The sequence below is a fragment of the Esox lucius genome, chromosome 17 (genome assembly GCF_011004845.1).
Source record: "Esox lucius isolate fEsoLuc1 chromosome 17, fEsoLuc1.pri, whole genome shotgun sequence".
Taxonomy (NCBI): domain Eukaryota; kingdom Metazoa; phylum Chordata; class Actinopteri; order Esociformes; family Esocidae; genus Esox; species Esox lucius.
Window position 1 is genome coordinate 16,670,038 of NC_047585.1, and position 27,921 is coordinate 16,697,958.

The 27,921-nt window shown below is 43.1% G+C and overlaps 1 protein-coding gene across 12 annotated transcripts in view; it reads left to right on the forward strand.

Moving 5' to 3' along the window:
• Positions 1-27,921, forward strand: part of foxp1b (forkhead box P1b) — a 181,200-nt gene that overhangs the window by 7,361 nt on the left and 145,918 nt on the right. For all 12 annotated transcript variants that reach the window (XM_029114146.2, XM_029114153.2, XM_029114148.2 and 9 more), the window contains exon 2: positions 19,440-19,537. The gene's annotated coding sequence lies outside the window, so the exon portion shown is untranslated. The remainder of the gene's footprint in view (positions 1-19,439; positions 19,538-27,921) is intronic.

Sequence of the window (27,921 nt, forward strand, 5' to 3'; positions counted from 1 at the left end):
CTGCACAAGGCAAATGCTTCTCTGTAGATTATTTTTTTTAATGAATGAAATGTTGTTGGAAATGTGAAATTCTATTTCAGTTACACATTTTGGGAACAGCTTGTTCTTTAAAAACTGCATACTGTCTTTAATTTAATTTTTTACATTTTTACTGCAGGTCTAATTAATCAATGTTTTGAAAAAGTCAAATATAATATTTTATCATTTATTTCTCTTCTCTGAGCCCTTAAATGTCTCATGAGCCTTGGCCCTTGAAATGCTCATTCTGATATGGGTTATAGGGGAAAATAAATAGATTTTTGTGGCATAATATTTGTTTTATTCTTTGCCATAGTGTGGAATTATCTTAGTTAAAAACATAAATCTTAATTTAAATTGCACTGCACTTTTAAGAATATCTAAGAACCAACCCCATTGCTTTCCTGAATATTTTTATTTAAGCTCTTTCAACACAGTGTGATTCAACAGGTCATGGGTGTGCTGCAAGGTTGTCTGCCAAGTGCATGTTTTCTACTTCTCATCGTTGTTTTGAGTAGGACTTCAGAAAGGAACCTCTTTTAGATCGAATTACCTTTCCTTTTGTAGCTAGTTCCTATTGGGAAGCTACAGGACTTGGCTAGTAAAGCTATAAATCTTCACTAACCTGGCTTGCTTGGTGCCAGGCTTCCTATCCTACGTTATAGATGTTATACCTGCAACAGAAACATTTCAAGCTTCGCTCTCAGACGAGACACAAAACTAACTTAACCACTAGCTTCCTTCAGCTACCGCTGCGCTGCCTATACCAGCAAACTAGCTACAATCTTTTTGTTGAGATGTACAATTTTTCTGGCTAACACCAAGCTAACTAGCCTGGCTAGCAGCCCACAATCCCATATCTTCCCATGCATGGAAGAACCGAACACTAAGTAGAGAAACTTGTAACACCTTCCCCTATAAACTCTCTTGAATGCTGTGATTGTTGGCTTCCACCACCTTAGTAGTCCCACTCAGTTTAGTAATGATGGAGGATTCTCCTGTGCACCCAACATTGTCCTCCTTTAGGCAAAGTAAGGGAAAAAGCTTGTCTGTTATCTTAGTAAACCCTTAGTTTTCAGAGAAGCTCTTGTTAGCAGAGGTCAATTTCCTGAAGTGTGTGTGTGTGTGTGTGTGTGTGTGTGTGTGTGTGTGTGTGTGTGTGTGTGTGTGTGTGTGTGTGTGTGTGTGTGTGTGTGTGTGTGTACACGTACAGTGGGGAGAAACACTGCCAATTTTGCAGGTTTTCCCACTTACAAAGCATGTAGAATTCTGTAATTTTTATCATAGGTACTCTTCAACTGTGAGAGATGGAATCAAAAATCCAGAAAATCACATTGTATGATTTTTAAGTAATTATTTTGCATTTTATTGCATGACATAAATATTTGATACATCAGAAAAGCAGAACTTAATATTTAGTACAGAAATCCTTTGTTTGCAATTAGAGATCATACGTTTCCTGTAGTTCTTGACCAGGTTTGTACACACTGCAGCAGAGATTTTGGCCCACTCCTCCATACATACCTTCTCCAGATTTACCTTTTTGGGGCTGTCCATGGGCAATATGGACTTTCAGCTCCCTCCAAAGATTTTCTATTGGGTTCAGGTCTGGAGACTGGCTAGACCACTCCAGGACCTTGAGATGCTTCTTACGGAGCCACTCCTTAGTTACCCTGGCTGTGTGTTTTGGGTTGTAGTCATGCTGGAAGACCCAGCCACGACCCATCTTCAATGCTCTTACTGAGGGAAGGAGGTTGTTGGCCAAGATCTTGCAATTCATGGCCCCATCCATCCTCCCCTCAATACGGTACAGTCGTCCTGTCCCCTTTGCAGAAAAGCATCCCCAAAGAATGATGTTTCCACCTCCATGCTTCACGGTTGGGATGGTGTTCTTGGGGTTGTACTCATCCTTGTTCTTCCTCCAAACACGGCGAGTGGATTTTAGACCAAAAAGCTCTATTTTTTTTTCTCATCAGACCACATGACCTTCTCCCATTCCTCCTCTGGATCATCCAGATGGTCATTGGCAAACTTAAGATGGGCCTGGACATGCGCTGGCTTGAGCAGAGGGACCTTGCGTGCGCTGCAGGATTTTAATCCATGATGGCGTAGTGTGTTACTAATGGTTTTCTTTGAGACTGTGGTCCCAGCACTCTTCAGGTCATTGACCAGGTCCTACTGTGTAGTTCTGGGCTGATCCCTCACCTTCCTTATGATCATTGATGCCCCATGAGGTGAGATCTTGTATGGAGCCCCAGACCGAGGGAGATTGACCGTCATCTTGAACTTCTTCAATTTTTTTTATAATTGCGCCAACAGTTGTTGCCTTCTCACCAAGCTGCTTGCCTATAGTCCTTGTAGCCCATCCTAGCCTTGTGCAGGTCTACAATTTTATCCCTGATGTCCTTACACAGCTCTCTGGTCTTGGCCATTATGGAGAGGTTGGAATCTGAGTGTTTGGACAGGTGTCTTTTATACTGGTAATGGGTTCAAACAGGTGCAATTAATACAGGTAATTAGTGGACAACAGGAGGGCTTTCTCAAAGAAAAACGAATAGGTCTGTGAGAGCCAGTATTCTTATTGGTTGGTAGGTGATCAAATACTTATGTCATGCAATAAAAATGCAAAATAATTATTTAAAAATCATACAATGTGATTTTCTGGATTTTTGTTTTAGATTCCATCTCTCACAGTTGAAGTGTACTACTACTAATACTACTACTACTATTATTATTTTTTATAATTTTGTTTATATGTATGTGTAATATACTTTTCTTTTTATTTATTTTTTACAAGCCCTGGCCACTCCAGTGACTCACAGATATTCTCAACCAGTTGAACTGAGAAATCTTACATCCTTACCCAGAGATCATGGCGTTCTGGGCCTGATTAAATCTGGACGTGAAAGGGATTAACCAGACATTGAGACCATTCTGATTGCCAGAGCCTTTTCTAAGTGCAAATATATATAAATATATATAAAAAATATGTGCATTTTTAAGAAGTGATGCTACTTAAAGATCATTCTTTATCAATGTTCTTTATCAAAGGTTTTGCCAGGCATTCTAGACCGAGTGTAGGGTTTCTACACTTTTACAGTCTACTCCATCTTGGGATCTGTTTGTTGTGCTTGACACTATTTCTCAGTAGCCCTTTGAGCAGCTAAAAGAGTGGAGATTGAATACATTTCTCCCAGGAAAGCTTTACTGGCTACCTTTTATATCTGCAGCACGAGTAAGTCAGTTAACCATTCCTGCCTGTAGATAGTTGATTCACCAAGGTAACCTTTTTATACCTGCTGTCTTCACCTGCCTCCTTTTGTCTTCTGAAGTGTTTCCATTGTTCATGTCCATTGCATGAGTTGCATGTCATCAGTACATATTACTTGATCAACCAGCACTTTGTGTCTTTGGCACCCTCTCTTGTCAACAATTGTCACTTTGGGTAATGGATGCTGTACTACCAGGCTTATGGTAGCAATGGGATCCTGCTTCTGGAGAGCTTGAGGGCTCATTTTTCCAGAGCCAGATTTACTTGATAGGTTGATGTGATTTGGCGACTATTGGTCAGAGAGCATGCCTACGATACTGAATTTACGTACATCCAAAAAGTGAGTCATTTCAAAGAAATGTCAAAGTTACTTCTAAAACCCCAGTTCTCTCATATTATGAGTGAGAAAAGTCTTTGCCATAGGACAGGAAGTGGCTTACTTGGAGCGCCTGATATTACAACTTATCAAGGGGCGAGGGGCAGACCCCATTTGTACTTCAAGCTTCTTAGGAAACAGGCTGTTCCCATATATGAGTCATCTCATGCATAATATCAGACAACTGCGCTTATGTAAATAAGTGAGAGTTTTAGCATTTCCTTGGCTGGCTAATGAACTGAACCCTATTTAGAAAATACCTGTGCTCCCTTTTGGGTGTTTCACAGGTAAGCAGCAATGAGTTTTAGGCAGAAATTAGGGGTACTGCCATATGCTGCAATCTGCGTACAGCTGCCAGACGAGACGTCTACACCTGTTTCTCTCAACAGCCGTGTACGCATGTGTGCAAGTCTTTCTTGAATATTATATAATTTTAACGCAATTGCTGTTTTATTTTTTTGGGGGGCACAGAAAACTGGACATGTTCAGAAAAGTACCTCATAACCACTCAAATATACATGTATTGGTATTTGCGTGGTTATGAGGTAATGTTATGGGACTATTCTTGCACTATAATCGTATGTCTTTATGAAGATTTTTGAAGGATGTAGCATAAATGTCTCATGAGCTAAACAATCTGCTTTATATAAAACAACTAAGAACAAACACTCTACAACCTCAATTCATGGTTTAAACTATAATCGTGTAATTTAAACCATGAAATGTCATGGATGGTCAGTTTTTGCATCCATAGGTCAGTCTTTGAATTTTAGAGTGGTTGGTTATATTTCTCCAGCTTTATCCCGGGGTTTCCAGAAGCAGTGGCAGGGAGTACCCTTTGTTAAAGTTTTAACTTTTGATTCCGTTAAACCACTTTAAAGTGCTGCTTGGGAATCAAGCTGTTCTACTTACCCATATATGATAATGAAACATGATCATGTTTTAAGCATGTTAAAAAATGATCAAAAACACTAATTCCAGTCATAATTTCATTCTGATGTCACTGCACTGTTTATTTGTGTGAAGACTTCCACAGTTCTGATACTCCATATATAAATGTTTCTGTTGTTGTAAACAGATTCATTCAAACCAAAACAATTTATTTAATATAGGGCAGTGATATGATCCAGAATACGATTCTGATATAATAAGAGTTTGTTTTGAATGTTTTTAAATATGCTGAGACATGGCATTATCTTCTGTAGAAAAAATTTATAATAACATTAGAAAGGCATCTGTGAGCAGAATGGTGCTGCCAGTTATGCCATTATGGGACAGGTAAATATTGGCATCTCTATGTACCGTTATGCAACAATGGGAGACAAAATAAAGAAGTGTCTAAAATCGTGATTATATGTGTAGAATTATCAAAGCCATGAAATATACATTATAGTAGCATTTCAATTATTTTCCGAGCGCTCAGCTTTGGAATAGTTGGGTCTGGAGTAGTTAGGTCACTGAGAAGATAATTTATTTTTTACCTTCACACAATTTTAACTGCCAGCGGTCTCAAAGTTGATATCCCTGTGTCCAAAGCACTTCTGAAGCCATTCTGGTTCTTATCATGGTACTTATCATGGTACTTGCTCAACCAGATAGTGTGTAACGGAGTCCTTACATGGCAGAAACAATGCTATCTCTGGTCTTCTACCTCAGTTGAGCTCACAGAGGCCCAGTCTGCCACAAGGAGTCGCTTATTCTATTAAAAACCTTGATTGCATGACAATAAACCCAACCACAGAAAATCAGAAAATAAATTGTTAATTGACGACGAATGTTGAAATATTTTGAAATGTTTATGTAATGGGCTTCTCAGTCCCCAGACTTAAACCTAATTGAAAATGTAAAGTGGACAGGCCATTAATGCGGATGAAGGATATCCGGTTCCAAAAAGATTGTAAATGGATGAACGGTCTAAGATCCCTTACAATATGTCATCAAGGGCTCAGTGAAAGGGTAGACTTTTTTTTTATTATAATTTTTTAATCTATTTGGGGAAAATAAAACACAATAACTTGTTGAACAAAATCTTTCTCTCACTGTTTGTTTTAGTGTTAATTATTATAACTTTCCGTAATAGATTTTCCAGCAATTCTTTTGCTATGAATCAAGAGTGCCAATGAATTTGTTGGTGACTGGAAGCCGTTGGTCATCCTTTTAGAACAGTAGTTTTAAATCCTTAGTATTTCACTACATGTGCCTTAAAGGGAGACTACTCCTCTTTGGGAACCAGCCTGCCCACCCCAGCCTTGGCGTCTTTGGTGTGTTCTCATTTGGCAGCCCCAGCCTGACAAGGAACGTAACTAGGCAGGGCCTGCTCCTCCATCACCAGTGCTGGGCGGAAAGTTGCTTTGCTTTGATCATGTTTGTGGGCGCATCGCTCCAGCTTAGCCCTGCCGCTCATGATGTGATAAGCCATCAGAGCACTCAGATCTGAGCTGGCAGCACTGTGGGCTTGAGGAGAGACTGGGGAGAGCCTTCGAAGACGGGCTGAGCAGCAATGCAAATTTTGTTGACAGGTTGTTAATGTACTCTTTCTCTCTCCCTTTGAATTAAACAATGTTTTTTCTGTGCTCTCTTCCTCTCCTCTCAAGACAAGCACCCATTTCAATTGAACTGTTACGTTGAGATGAAACAACGCAATTCTTGCCTTTTTCCCTGCCACAGTGTTCACAATTAAAACATGTTTAATTAGAGGTGCATATTAATTACCTTATCAGAGCATGTTTTAATGATTTCGCCAAATGATGCGCATTGAAATATTCAAAGTAAACGCAACTGAGGTGACTTGACTTTGAAGTTGAACTTCCCTGTCTCGTCTTCTGCATTTAGATTTTAGTACATACAATGTGGTGTAGCACCTTAATTATAAAAGGCTGCTCTTAATTGAATGGTTGTTGCTTATTTATTTGATTTGTATTTACCAGACGGGTAGTAATCGAGGGGCTGTAATGATTAGTGGTCCCTTGTTCTCTAGTACGCCAGCGACATTGATGTGCACAGAACCCAGATGAAAGTCGGAAGGTTACTTACAAGTGACTCTTCCTCTGTCAGGTAGCTAAGGAGAAGGCTAGAACTGGATCATCATTATACTGTACTGCTTTTAAGTGGTATCGAAAAAAATTTAACTTGGGTGGGCTGTTTATGAAGTAATGAATGTCTCTATACTAGTTATACGTTGGGCAGCGAGTGTCTAAATGTGTCTGGTACTGTATGTCATGGGAAGCAACAGATGTTAAACCAAAAGTTATTGGATTTGATTGTGGAGAGCTATCAAGAGTGGCTGTGTCAGTGGTATGTAGCACACTGTTCTGTAGGCTGAGAAAAGCTTTGTGTCCAAGGCTGCTGATTGTGGAGGACCTTGGGGATTTTGTTTCTCATGGGGACACAATACCTTTGTAGAAAATGGCTTTGTTAACCTACATTCATGACTAAACATTGCAACAGTAAACACGCCACCCCCTATCAATAATGCAGCGCCCCCCTTGGGTCAGTAGAGATATTGCTTGTTACGATAAGATTCAGTTCATCGTTGTAGCTGCTATCTTGGCAAAATCATGTTCTACAGACTGGATCTCAAAGCCAAATTCACCCAAGTTTTAGCTGAATGATGGCCTTTGGTGTTTCCTATTATTAATTAATTACAATGTTATAAAGCACAAACAAATAAACTATGAATGGCCACTTTTTTCAAAGTTGCTTGTGGTCCACTGGTTGTCCTTTCCTCATGACAAAGGATCAAACATTTTGCTGCTGTGATTGCACTTTGTGGTGTTATGCCTAACAGACAGGACTTCATCATTGTTTGATTTCAAGTTGTTCGATGCTCTTTGGGCAATGTCTCTAATGTGGTCACACATTTGACAGGAGATCAGGAAGTGCAGCTCTGTTTCCACCTTATTTTGTGGGCAGTGTGCAAAGTCAGGTCTGCCATTGTCCATTCTCGATAGCGTGGCCGTGCTCAAGGAGTCTGTACATGGTCAAGGTTTTTCTCATTTTGAGTTACTGTAGTATTCAGCCCCTGTAGTTTTACTGTAGTTTTCGGGGCAAGGTAGCATTCGACTTAGCTCAGTTATTTTGGGTTGATCCTTTTCAGTGTCATGGTTGTCTAATGATTTGGTTTGGCCATTTCTGTAATTATCTTCCCATCTCTGTATCTCAATCTTTCCATTTAATAGGTGTTTTATTGGCATGAATGGATGGGTGCCAGTATTGCCAAAGCAAACATGTTGAAGCGGCAATAATAATACAGTATGCATCAACAGGTGAAAAAAGTACAATAATACAACAGAATAAAAACATGATCATCAAATCCAAAAGTAAACGTAAATGGCCAATACAGCATGTGACCTAGTGGGAGCTTACATCCCATATATACACACACACACATATATATTGTGTGTGTGTACACGTACATATGTGTATATATATTACACACACACGTACAGGTGCTGGTCATAATTAGAATATCATGAAAGAGTTGATTTATTTCAGTAATTTCATTCAAAAAGTGAAACTTGTATATTATATTCATTCATTGCACACAGACTGATATATTTCAAATGTTTATTTCTTTTAATTGTGATGATCATAACTGAGAACTAATGAAAATCCCAAATTCAGTATCTCAGAAAATTAAAATTTTACTTAAGACCAATACAAAAAAAATATTTTTAGAAATGTTGGCCAAGTATGAAAATGAAAAGTATGAGCCTGTACAGCACTCAATACTTAGTTGGGGCTCTTTTTGCCTGAATTACTGAAGCAATTAATTTTCCAGTTTGCTGGCCAATTAAGAACAGGGATACCATGGTCCTTAAACCAGGTACTGGTAGCTTTGGCACTGTGTGCAGGTGCCAAGTCCTGTTGGAAAATTAAATCTGCATCTCCATAAAGTTGGTCAGCAGCAGGAAGCATGAAGTGCTCTAAAACTTCCTGGTAGACGGCTGCGTTGACCTTGGACCTCAGAAAACACAGTGGGACAACACCAGCAGATGACATGGCACCCCAAACCATCACTGACTCTGGAAACTTTACACTGGACTTCAAGCAACGTGGATTCTGTCCCTCTCCTCTCTACCTCCAGACTCTGGGACCTTGATTTCCAAAGGAAATGCAAAATTTAGAGAACATAACTTTGGACCACTCAGCAACAGTCCAGTCCTTTTTGTCTTTAGCCCAGGCGAGACGCTTCTGACGCTGTGTCTTGTTCAAGAGTGGCTTGACACAAGGAATGTGACAGCTGAAACCCATGTCTTGCATATCTCTGTGCGTGGTGGTTCTTGAAGCACTGACTCCAGCTGCCATCCACTCTTTGTGAATCTCCCCCAAATTTTTGAATGGGTTTTGTTTCACAATCCTCTCCAGGGTGCGGTTATCCCTATTGCTTATACACTTTTTTCTACAACATCTTTTCCTTCCCTTCGCCTCTCTATTAATGTGCTTGGACACAGAGCTCTGTGAACAGCCAGCCTCTTTAGCAATGACCTTTTGTGTCTTGCCCTCCTTGTGCAAGGTGTCAGTGGTTGTCTTTTGGACAGCTGTCAAGTCAGCAGTCTTCCCCATGATTGTGTAGCCTACAGAACTAGACTGAGAGACCATTTAAAGGCCTTTGCAGGTGTTTTGAGTTAATTAGCTGATTAGAGTGTGGCACCAGGTGTCTTCAATATTGAACCTTTTCACAATATTCAAATTTTCTGAGATATTGAATTTGGGGTTTTCATTAGTTGTCAGTTATAATCATCAACATTAAAAGAAAAAACACTTGAAATATATCAGTCTGTGTGGAAAGTTTCACTTTTTGAATGGAATTACTGAAAGAAATCAACTTTTTGATGATATTGTAATTATATGACCAGCACCTGTATATACATATACACTCACCTAAAGGATTATTAGGAACACCATACTAATACTGTGTTTGACCCCCTTTCGCCTTCAGAACTGCCTTAATTCTACGGGGCATTGATTCAACAAGGTGCTGAAAGCATTCTTTAGAAATGTTGGCCCATTTTGATAGGATAGCATCTTGCAGTTGATGGAGATTTGTGGGATGCACATCCAGGGCACGATGCTCCCGTTCCATCACATCCCAAACATGCTCTATTGGGTTGAGATCTGGTGACTGTGGGGGCCATTTCAGTACAGTAAACTCATTGTCATGTTCAAGAAACCAATTTGAAATGATTTGAGCTTTGTGACATGGTGCATTATCCTGCTGGAAGTAGCCATCAGAGGATGGGTACATGGTGGTCATAAAGGGATGGACATGGTCAGAAAGAATGCTCAGGTAGGCCGTGGCATTTAAACGATGCCCAATTGGCACTAAGGGGCCTAAAGTGTACCAAGAAAACATCCCCCACACCATTACACCACCACCAGCAGCCTGCACAGTGGTAACAAGGCATGATGGATCCATGTTCTCATTCTGTTTACGCCGAATTCTGACTCTACCATCTGAATGTCTCAACAGAAATCGAGACTCATCAGACCAGGCAACATTCTTCCAGTCTTCAACTGTCCAATTTTGGTGAGCTTGTGCAAATTGTAGCCTCTTTTTCCTATTTGTTATGGAGATGAGTGGTACCCGGTGGGGTCTTCTGCTGTTGTAGCCCATCCGCCTCAAGGTTGGGCATGTTGTGGCTTCACAAATGCTTTGCTGCATACCTCAGTTGTAACGAGTGGTTATTTTAGTCAAAGTTGCTCTTCTATCAGCTTGAATCAGTCGGCCCATTCTCCTCTGACCTCTAGCATCAACAAGGCATTTTCGCCAACAGGACTGCCGCATACTGGATGTTTTTCCCTTTTCACACCATTTTTTGTAAATCCTAGAAATGGTTGTGCGTGAAAATCCCAGTAACTGAGCAGATTGTGAAATACTCAGAGCGGCCTGTCTGGCACCAACAACCATGCCACGCTCAAAATTGCTTAAATCACCTTTCTTTCCCATTCTGACATTCAGTTTGGAGTTCAGGAGATTGTCTTGACCAGGACCACACCGCTAAATGCATTGAAGCAACTGCCATGTGATTGGTTGATTAGATAATTGCATTAATGAGAAATTGAACAGGTGTTCCTAATAATTCTTTAGGTGAGTAATATATATATGCAGTATCTCACAGAAGTGAGTACACCCCTCACATTTTTGTAGATATTTGTTTATCACTGCCTTAACCCTCTTGGGCATGGAGTTCACCAGAGCTTCACTGGTTGCCACTGGAGTCCTCTTCCACTCCTCCATGACGACTTCACAGAGTTGGTGGATGTTCGAGACCTTGCGCTCCTCCACCTTCTGTTTGAGGATGCCCCACAGATGCTCAATAGGGTTTAGGTCTGGATACATGCTTGGGCAGTCCATCACCTTTACCCTCAGTTTTTTAAGCAAGGCAGTTGTCGTCTTGGAGGTGTGTTTGGGGTCTTTATCATGTTGGAATACTGCCCTACGGCCCAGTCTCGGAAGGGAGAGGATCATGCTCTGCTTCAGTATGTCACAGTACATGTTGGCATTCATGGTTCCCTCAATGAACTGTAGGTCCCCAGTGCTGGCAGCAATCATGCAGCCCCAGACCATGACAATCCCACCACCATGCCTGACTGTAGGCAAGACACACTTGTCTTTGAACTCCTCATCTGGTTGCCGCCACACATGCTTGACACCATCTGAACCAAATATGTTTATCTTGGTCTCATCAGACCCCAGTACATGGTTCCAGTAATCCATGTCCTTAGTCTGCTTGTCTTCAGCAAATTGTTTTGCAGGGTTTCTTGTGCATCATCTTTAGAAGAGGCTTCCTTCTGGGATGGCAGCCATGCAGATCAATTTGATGGAGTGTGTGGCATATGGTCTGAGCACTGACAGGCTGTCCTCCCACCACCTCTGCAGCAATGCTGGCAGCACTCATACGTCTATTTCCCAAAGACAACCATGGCGAGGCCTTTTCTGAGTGGAACCTGTCCGATTAAACCGTTGTATGGTTTTGGCCACCGTACTGCAACTCAGTTTCAGGGTCTTGGCAATCTTCTCATTGCCTAGGCCATCTTTATGTGGAGCAACAATTCTTCTTTTCAGATCCTCAGACAGTTCTTTGCCATGAGGTGCCATGTTGAACTTCCAGTGACCAGTATGAGGGAGTGTGAGAGCGATAACACCAAATGTAATACACCTGCTCCCCATTCACACCTGAGACCTTGTAACACTAACAAGTCACATGACACCGGGGAGGGAAAATGGCAAATTCGGCCCAATTTGGACATTTTCACTTAGGGGTGTACTCACTTTTGTTGCCAGCGGTTTAGACATTAATGGCTGTGTGTTGAGATATTTTGAGGGGACAGCAAATTTACACTTATACAAGCTGTACACACTCACTACTTTACATTGTAGCAAAGTGACATTTCTTCAGTGTTGTCAAATGAAAATGTATAATGAAATATTTACAAAAGTGTGTGTGTGTGTGTGTGTGTGTGTGTGTGTGTGTGTGTGTGTGTGTGTGTGTGTGTGTGTGTGTGTGTGTGTGTGTGTGTGTGTGTGTGTGTGTGTGTGTGTGTGTGTGTGTGTGTGTGTGTGTGTGTGTGTGTGTGTGTGTGTGTGTGTGTGTGTGTGTGTGTGTGTGTGTGTGTGTGTGTGTGTGTGTGTGTGTGTGTGTGTGTGTGTGTGTGTGTTTTAGGTCTAACTATACTCATGGGGACCAAATGTCCCCATGAGTATAGTAAAACCAGAAGGAAAAAAATGGGACTCATGGGGACAAAAGTCAATTTCCGGCACAGGGTTTAGGTTTAGGGTCATAACTTACAATACATTTTATGGTTAGAATTGGGGTTTCTTTAAGGTCCAGGCGTTGTTGGTTAAGGTTAGGCATTACATCTAGGTAAAATGTAGGTATAAATCTTACTTTATTGAGGTTAAGTTAGGGTTCGGGAGCATGCAATTTATATTTTCTGATCCCCATGAGGGTAGCCATACAAACTTGAGTATGTATGTATGTATGTATGTGTATGTCTTTGTCTGTCTCACACAAACAGCCTCCCCTTTGTGTTTGTGAGGGCTGCTGTTGATAGGCCAGTCTCCCTGTAGATTTTCTGACAGTGTTGTTGTTTGCCCGTGTTAGTTGGATTGTGTGACTTGTCTTTGCCCAGACTCCTTGGAGGGAGTTTGTTTTTGTTCTTAGTGTTGTTAGGGTGGGGCTTCGTTCACCAACCACTCAAAGAGGGCAGGCATTATTTTCTCAGGTGTTTTTTCATTTTTTTTTCTCATCAGTTTTGTCAACAGACTTGCCTAGTTACATGACGTCTTTTAGAGTCTAAGGACTTTGCATGTTGTTATTATTACATACTGTAGACTAGAAGCACAGGTTCCTTGTTTTGAAATATTGAATGAGTTACACTAACGTCCTGTTAGTGTAACTTCAAAGCAGTAAAGTAAATGCACATCCTACAGGTATTAACCAGCTCCAGAGCATTAAACTCACCGGGAGAATATCTAGATTTACTTGCTTACTTACATGCAATGTTAAGTTGAATAGTGTCGAATTAGGTTTTGCCATGTGTTTCGATGTACATTGTGCACTATTGTAAGTGGTGATTATCTGGCTAATTCAAAAAGTTTTAATCACCATGTGAACTTAATCCTTTTAGTATATGACTCATAAAATGAGTAAACAAGCAGCCTCCTCTAGAGCATAATCATAAACATTTGAGGTGGATGTTAGATAAGTCTACCATACACTTCCTCAAAGTGGGTGTTGAGCAGAGGGCCCACCGCATTTAAACGATCCCTTTTCGAGATTGACTGTAGGAACCTGTTCAGCTGGCGTGTGATTTTACGGTGTTGTTTGTATAGCCCTTGCACTGGATTGGACGCGCACTTGTGTCTGTCTGGGACAACACCCGCCCATCATGCCGTCCCCACTGGAGCCGACTCCCCTGTTTCTACGTGTGAGGTCATGCTGTTGGAACTCGTGTTGTTGTTATTGGCTTTGACTTCACGGTGCCAGCCAAGCATTCAAACAACACGTCAACAAAAGAGCCCGGTCATCACTAGGTGGACGTGACTGGGTGTGTTGAGTGATTCACCACCTGAAGACAAATCACCATTATTCCACATGACAATTAGTAGCATTAACAGGCAATAATGTGGGCGAGCCGCCTACAGAAACTCCTCTATATGTCACTGTACAACTTCTTGAGATTGATATTAAGTCAAGGTTGGTGTTATTACCCCTGATCACCTGTCTGCTCTGGTGGTAATGAAACCGCGTGGAGTTGTCCCTGTGAAGCCTTCATTATTAGAGACCTTTTGATCGGTCAGGCTTCCTTACAGTTTAGCTTGTGTTAATGATTTGCATGAAGTTTGTCCCTCCTGAGTTAAGTTGTTTGGATGTCTTCTGCTTTGGAATTCAGCCAATTGAATTTTCTGTCTTCTAACACGCCAAGAGAACAGGGAATAGGGCCTGCTTTGGGCCTGAGGCTGGGTCTCCTTCACGTTGGCTCTCCTACATGCATTCACATCACTTTGACAATTAGCCACCATTCCCATATGGCCTCGGAACTAAAAGAGTTGGCATTCTAATTACAATGTGGTTATTGTCTGTTTCTGGGTGGTGTGCTGTACATAACGCACTAAGGCATTTCTTTGGTGTAAATGGATTGAGGGTTGTTAATACACTTGCTGTAAGTGTGATTTCATGTGGTTAAGGTCTACGATACCTCCTTCATCAGCCGTTAGACAGTTGCACTGTTTGTCGCATGCACGATGCAATTTGGCTGACAGCGGTAACTGGCAGCCGAAATAACCAAATTATTTAGTCATGGGTTTTTAACGGGCACAACAGCAAATGGATGTTAAGTAAATGATGCAATTCATTCCCTTCCTCCTCATTGCCAGGCTGGCTGCCACGGGACTTCTGCCAGCTTTAAATAATTGGTACCCAGATGGTATTCACATGACGCCCACTTGGTTACAAAATCGTCCCCGGGAATATCTCTGCTGCCACAACAACCAATAGGTCAATTGAGCAGGAGAGCCTGTTGCTTTCCCAATTTTGCATATGCAAATCCGCTAATGTTGTGTCATTTCGGTAAATTCTGGGGTAAGGTTGAATCTCAGGGGTCCTAAATGAATTGGAAAGGAGACCGGTAAATGAGCCGAGCTGGAGAGAGATAAAGGGGAGACTTCCTATGCCTTAGCTCATTTCCTCTGTGCTAAAGCATGGCTTCCTGGTTTCTCTACTGCTCACTGGCCCGGCCTACTGCTCCTCCATCGTGGAGAGGGAAAGTGCCAGTGATGAGGATGGGCCTGTAATGGGACAGTCCGCCGGGCTCTGTCGGATAGAGTGATTCTTCAACCGTCTAATAATAAAAAAGTATTTCTATTTTCGGATGGTAAGTGTGTAAGTCAATGCCTGGGCTTTCTCTCCTGTCTCTGTATCCTCCGTCGCCTGTCTCTGTGTCCTCCGTCGCCTGTCTCTGTATCCTCCGTCGCCTGTCTCTGTATCCTCCGTCGCCTGTCTCTGTATCCTCCGTCGCCTGTCTCTGTATCCTCCGTCGCCTGTCTCTGTATCCTCCGTCCCCTGTCTCTGTATCCTCCGTCCCCTGTCTCTGTGTCCTCCGTCCCCTGTGTCCTCCGTCGCCTGTCTGTGTCCTCCGTCGCCTGTCTGTGTCCTCCGTCGCCTGTCTCTGTGTCCTCCGTCGCCTGTCTCTGTGTCCTCCGTCCCCTGTCTCTGTGTCCTCCGTCGCCTGTGTCCTCCGTCCCCTGTCTCTGTGTCCTCCGTCCCCTGTCTCTGTGTCCTCCGTCGCCTGTGTCCTCCGTCGCCTGTGTCCTCCGTCGCCTGTGTCCTCCGTCGCCTTTGTCCTCCGTCGCCTGTGTCCTCCGTCGCCTGTCTCTGTGTCCTCCGTCGCCTGTCTCTGTGTCCTCCGTCCCCTGTGTCCTCCGTCCCCTGTGTCCTCCGTCCCCTGTGTCCTCCGTCCCCTGTGTCCTCCGTCCCCTGTCTCTGTGTCCTCCGTCGCCTGTGTCCTCCGTCGCCTGTCTCTGTGTCCTCCGTCGCCTGTCTCTGTGTCCTCCGTCGCCTGTCTCTGTGTCCTCCATCCACGATCTGTGGCGTTTGCGGCCACTAACAGGCAACAGCTCCTTCAGCCCGCCGTGGAGGCTGGACAATGTGGATTTGATTCTTCGCAATGAGATAAAAAAAAATAAATAAACAATGCACCGAAAAAGAACATTACATCGACCAACACATGGCTTATACAAATGAAGGCAAAAGATGTGTTTGCAGATCGATAAGATGTTTGTGTGTGAAAAGTCTAGAGTGAAATCTACATAAAGATGTTCTTTACCGCCAGTGTTTTTCTTTTTGATCTGGAAAATGCTGGCCTATACATCCAATGTGTAGAATCCCACACAGCATAATGAAATGCGTGCACTGTTTCTTGTGGAGTTGTGACATGAAACCAGTCACATCTGGCGAGTACGTTTGTTACCATGTAAGTAGATAAGACATGGGCTGTACTGAGGAGGAGTTACATTCATGATGGTAGGAGGAGGGTCAAACTAAGTCAAAGGTCAGATGGTTAAAAACAACAAGACAATCCAACAACGTAAATGTATTTAATAAACATGTTCTGTACACACTGTATACCATGAACATATCTGCCAAGTATGCTACTGCCTTAACAAAATAACCCACATTAACCTCCTGTATCAATGGGCATATGGCCTAGAGGCCTGTTTCTGGGTATTTGGATTGTGTTGTTTTTAACTGCATGACCTTTTACACTTTGTTTTATGTCCAAAACACACAGTGAACCACAGTTTATCCTGAAATGTTCTGTGTTCTTTAAGAATCTTTTTTTTTTAATCCATTGGTCCCTTATGAAATGATCCCACCAGTCATTGTGTTGTTTTTTTCTCCTGTCACCTTGTAATTGTCAGTGTGTCATAAGCTGCTATTAGCATTGGTACAAAATGTTAATGTTCAGAGACTCATCTCCTCCAGAGAATGGCTCTCTATCACACTCCCATTCTTTTAAAAGGGAGAAGGAAGATGAATTCTCCCCATAAAGGCGGTATCACGAGGGCTTTTTATCCTAAATGGCTCTGGGGATTGTTATCTGTTCAAAGTGTGTCCTGCCTCTGTCGTGTTCAATCAAGTGTCCACTTAGCTGTGACTGGGAGTAATTGTTCCCAAGTGGGCCACACACTGACCTGTTAATGTCTGCCTCGACCCTCTAACCTTGTCAGCACGTCTTGGGGAGGAGTTTAAATCATGTGGATCTCCTCCTTGCCTTTGCGCTGCCGGGTCAAGTGGGCGTCGCTGCTGAAAGGCCACTTTCTTATAATTGTCCCCAGGAGCATGGGTCAGCCAGGGGTGTTCCCGGAACCTGGCTCCTATTAGATGAGGTACCAGGAGGTGCTGTGACTTAATGGGTCAAGACATTGATCCGATCCAGCCACCGTTTTCTCTCTGGTTAGCTGGAGCCCGTGCTTGCCACCTGGTGACCGGCTGTCTCAAGCTCAGGTTCACCCTGGTGGACAGAGACCGCTTTCTGAGGCAACCGACTGTCGTTGGTGACATTCGACTCACCCCGTCTATAATGTCCTGTTGACTGTGATATCCTCTGTGTCTTGGGGAAAGGTGGTTCTGCCCTGGTCTCGTTTACCTTCAGTCTGAGACTTCCGTTCGTTTGAGCCGTCTATGCTGATGTCATAACGAGGAATGCTGTGATTAATATTTCCAAAAGCAACGCTTTCCCCACCTGTGTTCTGGCCCTGTCATTGGTTCCTGGAAGTTATTCATAAAGTTGCTCGCTCGTCACAGAGTAGAAACGAACATCTTTGGATGTTACAGAGCATTTAATGCGGGTATCCAGTTATTCTTCGTCATGGTTTACGGTCCGGGGCAGAACAAAGAGCTTCACCAGGTTGACAAATATGGAGCAATTAACAAACTACTTTAAAGTGGCTGGTAACACGTTCCTTTTGAAACAGTCGAGGATCGTAATTTGGGTGCCATGGAGAGATTAAAGCCACGTGTTTCTGTGTGAAGGTTCTGTGTTTAGCAGCTGCTGTGTGGAAGTGAACAGCTTCTATCTGCTGGATGATCCAAAATGAAATATGACTGGGTAGATGTCGTGTTTTCCTTCCGTTTATTTTTTTTACGATATTTGGTCATTTTGTTTTTATCACGTCTGTAAACCACACCACTACCACCTCTCCCTTCTACCGGCTTTTTTGCAAAAGTAAAACATAAGTACTTCTACAGACACATTGTCTTTACATCCCTTCTATATGAGACCCTAAAGGATCCTGTCTTTTAAGTATTATTTCTCCAATTCCATTTTCTTGGAGCCACTGTAAAGTCGGCATGACTGAACCCTTCTCCCAAGCCCTCTCAATAGCTCATTGAGTTCCTGTTGCGCTGGGTTTCAAAGTTCCAGGGCCTTCCGTAGTGCCAGTTCTTCACTGAGCCAAGTGGAGCCACTGCGGTGCACCCGTAAATCCAGAGGGGTGAAGCCGTCTATTGGGATCAACATATTTTGTGGAGTAATGACAGGCATGCGGGCGGGTAATCAGAGGGGTCTTATCAGGGGGCGTTCAGGGGCTGATGGCGGGCAGAGGAATGTGGCCTGGCTGTGGAAACAACGCCACGCTAATGGGGTTAGCTGAATTCCACACGCGTGAATTATAGGGAGCTGGGATGCCGGGCCTGTGGTTTGTTGTGTCTGGTTTTGGGCTTCTACACATTAATGCCGCACAGATGGCGGGTCAGAGTTATATTTTTAAGCAATAAGGCACACGGGGGGCGGGGGCGTGGTTTATGGCCAATATACCACTGTCACAGGCTGCTTTTAGGCATGACGCATTACGAGTGCCTGGGTACAACCCTTAGCTGTGGAATATTGGCCATATATCACACACCCTTGAAGTACCATATAGCTTTTAGAAACCAGTTAGAAACACAATTAGGACAATAAATATTTATCTTTTAGGTCATAGTAGTGGTATGTGGTGTCAGCCAATCAGTATTTTGGTTTTAAACAACTGATTGTTATTTTGTCACTGGCTGTCAGAGATGGCCGTCAGAACATCTTTATTCTATTTGTGAAGAAATATCAAGCCATGAAAACGTAGGACTAGAAGTATAGGTGGACTCACGCACACATACATGCGTTCACGTGCACACACGTGCGCACACGTCTTCAGATGGTGTAAATGTATAACATAGACATAAATGTATTGCTAGACAATATGGGCTATTTTGTGATCAAGTTCAGGTTCTTTTATAAATGCCTTTGTTTTTTTGAAGATGGCTTTTGCTACATCAACAAATGTTTAGAGAGAGCGCTGACAATGGCGTGGTTTTATAGGTCAATATGTCACTAAGAACACTAGGGCTTTATGGGAATCGGAGTTTTGCGGTTGTACACATTGTTATTTCGTTAACACTGGCATTTTCACCAGCAGCATCATCACCGCAATTTGCAATTGTAAGATTAGTGTTAAATATCAGTCATAGTGATCTGTCCTGGTAAAGATGAAAACACTGAGATGACTGGCTATGTATTTAGGTCAGACGATGACAACAGGAATCAGTGTGTCATAAGTCATGTAAAATATGTGTGGCTGGAACTGATCACGTTTATTTTTCCCTCTAATTATGTCACTAGTGTTAATGTGGGTTAAGTGAAATGGAGGTACTTTCCCCACCCTTTCCTTCCTGTTTATAATAGTCATATCTATCTTTCCCCTGTCCGTCTCATCTGTCCGTCTCCTAAATACAGTGTCATCTGTGAACTCCCTATGGTCCCACCCCCGACAACCTGAACTGAATTCTTATTGGAAGAATGGAACGCCAGTCATTCTTGTAGGTGTGAACAAGGTATGTGCCCTTCCTTACTATAGCTCTAATCTTCCCTAGAAGTACTTTTCCTTTCTTGTGTGCTCTGTATCTCTGTAAACAAGATGTCTGCAGCACGCAGCAATTTAAATTGTTTGGATAATTTGCATCTCATTATAATTAGGTTACTCATGAAATTCCAAAATATTTTTATTAAATGTTAATAGTTCGGGACTGATCATTTTGTTTTGTGTAACTCAACCTAAAGTACTCTTACATTGCAAATTTTGTGTTAAGTTATTTGGGTTTTTGCAAAAATGTATTGACATGTAATGTAAGTGTACATGTTGAATGTTGACCTAAATGAGACATTATGCCAAACATACTTTTGTTTAGGTAATTTTTGGGATATAGGCTTAGATGTACCTTTTTTTTTTAAACAACGTGTTTTCGACAACAGTACAATATCATTATACTGAACCTGTATTGTGCAACAAATATACAGAAAATCATTATACTGAACCTGTATTGTGCAACAAATATACAGAAGATCATAATGCAGATTTTTTAATTAACCGTATCCTTGTGTCATGTTGGCGAGGATAAATTTAAACCAGTAATCAAAACAAAATATGGACTCCCTGAATGACGGACAGTCCGGTTGCTGTGGTCGCGTTGGCAGCTTTGTGTCTGACACTCCATTGTGTCTAATACCTTCGGTACTCTGGTCTTTCCGTCCCTGGTTTGACTGCCATGGGTGCTCTGACGGGCTTCATACTTTCTGCACTGTCGTGTGGCTGGCTGCCAGGCCCTGCCTTTCCACTGATCACAAGTGAACGTGACATTTGTGCGGAGGTAAAGGAATCTGTGTGCAATTAAATCTCAGACTGTGAAGAAGAGTCTATCGCACCCCCCCAACCCCTCCCGTCAGTAGGGGGGTGGCCACGATGATGGAACCATCCCAGCAGGGTCCTCTACATGACCCGCCATGATGCTACCCCTCTCCTCTCTCCCTATCTCTCCCAATCTCTGTCAGTTAGCTTTTTTATATTTTTTAACACCTCCCTGCCTCCGCCTTGGTTTCTTCCCAGCAGTTAATTACAGCAAATGTCAATTAAAAATCTTCCCAAATATTGTTTGAGATTTTAATTTAATTGATAGAAATTACGTTAGAAGAAGACAACATTGGTTTAATGAGTTGCTCTGAAGGTGACAGTATTTATTTTTTGGCAGAGCAATGCAGGCAACTTTGCATGTTTACAGTGTATATGTCAAATGGAATATGGAAGGAGAATCGCTGGTGTATGGAGGAGGGCATAAAGGAAGAGTGGACACAAGAATGGACCACAGGAGACAAGATGGAAACGTCTTTCTAGCACTCCACCGCGCTGTTACACTTAACGGCTCGTTTTTGGTCTCTTTTTCCAATGGCTTGAGTCGGTCAATGATCTGTGTCCATAAAATACTGTTCTCTCTCTGTGCTGATGGGGCACTTGTTCATGGTTAATACTACAGACCTCCTCTAGGGCAAGTCGAAAACTTAATGGGTATGTATTGTCATAAGGGTTGCCCTTAAACATAAAGAGTTCCCATTGAGACTGGCTAGATGAAGGCGTACAGGCCTGGGCAGACACACTGTTCCCTTGAAGTTCTTGAAGGACTTACTGAGTTCCATGACTTCCTCGTTTGGTTGACCTAATACCTCGGTCCTCCCTGGCCTCCTCTTGAGGAATTTCCCAAATAATCGAGGCGAGGAGTGTGAGGATGCACGACACCGCGGTTGTATGAAGTGAGATATTCCTTCTCCCCCTTCACTCGTGCTTCATCAATCAAATCACATTTACAGGTGTGGATCCCCCCCCCTCCCCCCCGCCCCCTGTCCTCAGTGGGTAAACTAGGAGTGGGGCAGGATTTCCAGGTCAAGAATCATCTGAGCCCCCTCCCAACCTCTCCTAGTGTAGCCAGGGGGGCAGGGATCTACTGGGCTGCTCCCCGGCCCTGACACAGGCTGCAGCTTCCACACTCACACCTAGGGCTCGTTTCCATTACGAGACTGAGAATGAAACTCTACACAGGCTTATCTTAGTCTGCAGAATCATTTCCAAACCTTATCAATTTGAATCTACACCATCGTGTCAGAGAAGTACCACGCTGTTTTGTGGCCGTCCATCGATGGGATAATCGAGCGATGTGCTTGCACACTGGACAGAAACTTGATACAGGTCCAGCAGAACACGCAAAATTATTGGGGGGGGGGGGGGGGGGCTCTATCGAAAAAATCTGTAGCACGCTACTATGGAAGGGGACGTCTTGAGCCGTCGATATGTGCAAGTTTACACAGCAATATAATCTAGCGTCACTTCTTCGGTATATTTTGGTTAGTGTAGTGTAACGCCTACGAGCCCTTCATCAGTGAGGACAATTTGTAAGTACTACGATAAGTCATGGATCAAAATGTTCCTGTATTTCCTCTCTCTGTAGTTTTGCTTACAAAGGAATATCAGCAGTTTTGTTTTGTGAAATCATCTCGATCATAATATAGAGTGTGGCGAGAAAGTTCGGGAAGAGAGAAAAAGTATTACACTATCTTTCCTTGAGCAATTGTATTAGTATAATATAATTTACACACAAATGTGCATACAGTATATGCTCAGTATTTGAATTATTTATTTTTTACAGTCATTTCTGTTCATGTTTATACAAACCTTTTTTTTTTTTAACCCCACTGTATATGAATTTTAATTTGATTTATCCCACAATGCCAGTTGGGGTTGACCTTTAAGTTGTGACTTATTTGTTTAGCTCAGCTTTTATTTGTCATGATGAATAATTTATTTAAAGTCCGACAAGAATAAGGGATTATTGTCTTAGAAAATACAAAAGTCGCTCAGGTCCTTTCCTCTGTGCAACTGAAGGTTAATTTAAACCAACAGTCAAATGAACCTTTCCATTTCCTTGTGGCCCAATGAAAACTGTGGGTCATACTGAATGCCACCGGGTCTTGCTTTATTCACTAACATCCTGCTAAACAAATACACCCCCTATTCCTCCCAGTGCAGAAGGCGTTTTCCTCTTACAGATGTTTCTGCCTTGTGGTGTTGTAGAGAGGAGAGGATTTGGCTGTGGGACAGACAGAGAGAGAAGCCTCAAAGCTCCAGCGTCATTCTAATGGCAAATTAGATCAGTTTGACTGATAGACGCGGAGAATTGTTTTAATTGTATAGTTATCCGTGGTTAGCCACTTGTGCGGAAAGCTGCTGTGATGTGGTTGAAGGCCAAGGGAAGAGTGCCGTTTGCCCTTCGTGTGCTTATTTTGTCTCTTTGGACAGGAAATGAACAACAACTAAGGGTCCTGGGGATATAGAGCTCCCTCTGTCACAAACATACTAACGCAACATTCTTGCAAACACCCCTCTGGGACAGGCCGAGGCGTGCTCAGTGAGACAGTGCCCTTTTAAGTAATGTGTCTGGCCAGTGAGTATTCTCCTCAGGCATGGACTGAACGCTGTGTGGTGTAGCCCGTAGCCACCTGACCGGCATGGCAGAACTTAACACACATTTAGCAGCTCAACGTACCTCCCACTTAACGCCACCACCACTGTACAGAGTGAAAGGCGGTCCTCATCATATCAGCAAACTAGCTTAATTACCACTCAACGGACTCGCGATAAGAAGTCGATATACTGCCCTGTGCCACAAATTGGGTTGGCGGTGAACAACGAATTTTGCTACTCAGCATGTTTTGATCCTTCCTGCACAGCATCGTCATTCCCATGGATGAGTGCGTTGTGAGTGCCTGGCTTTAGCACAGATTTGATCCGTGTCTGCCTGCTCCTTCTGATGTCGTCGCTCCTGTCCCTGCTCTTTCGGCGGAAGAACGATGACGTCAAACCGTGGTTGAAAATTCGTATCGGCCAAAGCGAATGTTAACGTGGCTGTTTTTGTCTCACTGTTTTCTGCACATCACGCAAAAAAACACGAAAGTGTTGTTGCGTGACGTTCTACTATCCTTAATTGTGCGTTCACACACACCAGTGCATGCTCATGGCTGCCCATGCCAGATCAGTGACTGAATGATTTCAAGCCTGGTGGGCGATGCTTTAAGATGAGGCAGAGCTGCGATAGGCTGGAGTCCGCAGCTGCATGCAATTTTCAGCTTGAATCATTCAAGTGTAATAAAACAGTGTAAGGAGTGCTTGAGAGATGGAAGGTCTGGATGCTCTCAACCGTTAAGCTAGTGCTGGAATAGGACTGTTGTGATAGTGTGTTTCAGTGTCTGATAACACAATATATCCCAAAAAACTGCATTTTCAAGTCTATACGCTACCGTTCCGAAATCTGGGGTCACTTAGGAATGTCCTTGTTTTCCATGAAAACATGAAATAAAGTTCCTAACAAGGTTAGAACTAAGGATTTTGAATTTAAATTATAATGGTGTCATTCAAACTTCAGCTTCCTGAAGAACGTCCCACAAGTTGGATTGGCTTGATGGGCACTTCTTACATTTCATACGGTCAAGAAGGGTTGAGTGTGACTGCACAGTTGTAACAAAGCATGATGGATCCATGTTCTCATTCTGTTTACGCCAAATTCTGACTCTACAATCTGAATGTCTCAACAGAAATCGAGACTCATCAGACAAGGCAACATTCTTTCAGTCTTCAACTGTCCAATTTTGGTGAGCTTGTGCAAATTGTAGCCTCTCTTTCCTATTTGTAGTAGAGATGAGTGGTACCCGGTGGGGTCTTCTGCTGTTGTAGCCCATCCGCCTCAAGGTTGTGCGTGTTGTGGCTTCACAAATGCTTTGCTGCATACCACGGTTGTAACGTGTGGTTATTTCAGTCAAAGTTTCTTGAATTAGTCTGCCCATTCTCCTCTGACCTCTAGCATCAACAAGGCATTTTCGCCCACAGGACTGCCGCATACTGGATGTTTTTCCCTTTTCACACCATTCTTTGTAAACCCTAGAAATGGTTGTGCGTGAAAATCCCAGTAACTGAGCAGATTGTGAAATACTCAGAGCGGCCTGTCTGGCACCAACAACCATGCCACGCTCAAAATTGCTTAAATCACCTTTCTTTCCCATTCTGACATTCAGTTTGGAGTTCAGGAGATTGTCTTGACCAGGACCACACCCCTAAATGCATTGAAGCAACTGCCATTTGATTGGTTGATTAGATAATTGCATTAATGAGAAATTGAACAGGTGTTCCTAATAATCCTTTAGGTGAGTGTACAAATCTCTCTCTTCACCACCACCAAAGCCCCCCCAGACCATCACATTGCCTCCACCATGTTTGACAGATGGCATCAGGCCATCCATCTTTTCATTTTGTCTTCGTCTGACAACTGTTCTTTGTGATCCGAACACCTCAGACTTAGATTTGCCTGTCCATAATACATTTTTCAGCCCATCTTAATCTTTTCTTTTTATTGGCCAGTCTGAGATATGGCTTTTTCTTTGCAACTCTGCCTAGAAGGCCAAAATCTCGGAGTCGCCTCTTCACTGATGACGTTGAGACTGGTGTTTTGCAGGTACTGTTTAAGGATTCTGCCAGTTGAGGACGTGTGAGGCATCTGTTTCTCAAACTAGACACTAATGTATTTGTCCTCTTGCTCAGTTGTGCACCGTGGCCTCCAAATCCTCTTTCTATTCTGGTTAGAGACAGTTTGCGATGTTCTGTGAAGGGAGTGGTACAAATTGTTGAACAAGGTCTTCAGTTTCTTGGCAATTTCTCGCATGGAATAGCCTTCATTTCTCAGAACAAGAATAGACTGACAACTTTCTGAGGAAAGTACTTTGTTTCTTTGTTTTGAGGAAAGTTCTTTGTTTTGAGCCTGTACCCACATTTGCTGATGCTCCAGATATTCAACTAGTTTAAAGAAGGCCAGTTTGTTTCTTTAATCATCACTACAGTTTTCAGTTGTGCTAACAATTACAAAAGGGTTTTGTAATGATCAATTTAGCAAATTTAGCAAACGCAAGGTGCCATTGGAACACAGGACTGATGGTTGCTGATAATGGCCGTCTATACGCTGATGTAGATATTCCATTGGAAATCAGCCGTTTCCAGCTACAATGGTCATTTACCACATTAACAATGTCTGCACAGTTTTTCTGATGTAGCTTTTTCTTCAAAAACAAGGACATTTCTAAGTGACCCCAAACGTTTGAACGATTGTGGTAAGTACATTCTCACATTCTCAAAGAAAAAAACGATTACTTGTGAACCTCGCTGTTATGTAATTATCAAGTTTAGTATCATGAGCTGTTTTTATACCCCCGCTTCAGATAATTAGATCATTGCGTTTAGCCTGTCTGCAGTGCAACAGAAAGCAATTTGTAGATGGTGAGCTTGTTGTCATGTTTCTGTTGTTTAGCTGCATCTCCTCTGATAATGCTTGGAGGATTAGCGGGTAATAAGTCTGCTTTGCGCGTGTCTGGCTTCAGGTGTCTGCGGCGGCGGTGGGGCTTCATAAACGGTCCAAGTTGCACCTAATGGTGACTTCCCGGCTTTCTAGCTGCTGCCTCCCTCTGGATAATGCGGTAATGAAGGGTGACAGGAAGGACTAGGGGTCCGGGACAGATCCCGGGCAGCTGGCGGAGCAGGAGAATAGGAAGCGCCGCCGCCGAGGCGAAACTGCAGCGAGAAGCAAATTAAAGCTCATATCTGCCATCTCCCTCTCCTCTCTGCACTTTCCTGTTTGGACTTGAAGGTGATTGGAGCCAAGGCAGTGACAGTTGACGGAAGCCGTGTGAGGAGAGAGTATTTATTTACAGTGAGTCTCTGTGATGCTTGTTCAGGATGCGGTTTCACACAGGATGTGCCCCCCCCCCCCACTACAATCCCCAGGTTTGATCATCTCACAAAAGAGTGTGAGGCGGGTGCTGGGAGGCCCCCGCTCCAAACAGACTGCGTTGTGTGTGTGTGTGTGTGTGTGTGTGTGTGTGTGTGTGTGTGTGTGTGTGTGTGTGTGTGTGTGTGTGTGTGTGTGTGTGTGTGTGTGTGTGTGTGTGTGTGTGTGTGTGTGTGTGTGTGTGTGTGTGTGTGTGCTCAGACGGCGGGCTGGAGGCTGGGCCCGAACTGACCCAGCAACGCTCACTCAGCGCGGCTTCCTGCCCGGCCTCGGGAGGTGGGACCAGGGTTAGCACAGATCACTGGGAAAGGGAGTGGAACACATTAAGAGAGTGTTCGGAGACACACGGGCGAGTGAATGTGTGTGTGTGAGTCTGAGAGTACACCCTGCCAGGAATTCCTCTTGGCTTGCTTTGTAAAACGGAAGGGAAGGGGTGTCAGATGTGTAAATCTCCGTAATTGCATTGTATTGCATAGTTACTGTGTAATTACCACTGCCGTCACTCCGCGATGCTGTAGTTTCTTTACAGAGAGTCGCTGGCGTATCTGTGTATGTGTTACTGTAAGTGATGGAATTACATCTCTGGTGGATCTGGCAATTTTGGGCCCCCCCCACCCTTTTCAATGTACCAACGGAATGTCCCCACACGTGGACCTCCACCCGCCTGAGTCCCGGGTTCTTCGGGCTGGTTCTATAGCTGGAGACGGGTTCTGATGTCGGTAGAATGATGTCAGCGCGGTGTAAGGCTGAGACTCTCTGACGCCTGCCTGGTCGTTGTCATGTCAGTACTAGTCCACGCGAGTTTCAAAGCACTGTTTATTGGCTGCCTTACGGCTGGACACCAGGGTCTAAACTCAGGAGAACCTGCCACATAAAGCGCACATCTGTTTAGTGTGTGCAAAGTGCTAAACCTTCCAGGCTCCAGGTTGTACACACAAGCCGCTCGAAGAGCCTCCCCAGCAAGAGTGTCAAAAAACTAAACAAAAAAATTATTTTGTAGTCAATTCAGTCACAGTCAATTCAGTCTTGCTCATTCCTTGTTATTGAACAGTTTTGTTCAATGTTATTTGTACAATATTGTTATTGTGTTGATGTCACTGTAAGTGTGTCTCTTGCAATTTTTTTTGTGTTCAGGCCCAATTTGTTGTCTAACACAAGCAGCTCTGTTACACAAAGTTCAAATCCGCTTAGCGCATAAAAGTGATTTGGATACTATTCAATTAAAGGCGCAGTTGTCGTTCTGAAAAGAATGTCTTAAAACCTCTCTAAACAATGAGGTTGAACCAGAATGAACGAGGCAGCTCTTGTTAGATTAGCATCATTTCTGATCATATATAAGATTAATGGCTTTAATGAGGCTTACAAATACAAAGAGATCTTGCGTCTTGGTTTTGTTCATGGATCACTTGTCTAAGTAGTGAGATATTATACTGACCGCCTCGTGCTTCAAGAGATAATGTAAAACTTTGGAGGCAGACTGCTGCGCTTAACAGTCGCAATGTGGTCACATCTCATTATTTCTCATCGAATTAATAATTGCAACAGTGGCGTTCATACAAATCAGAAGG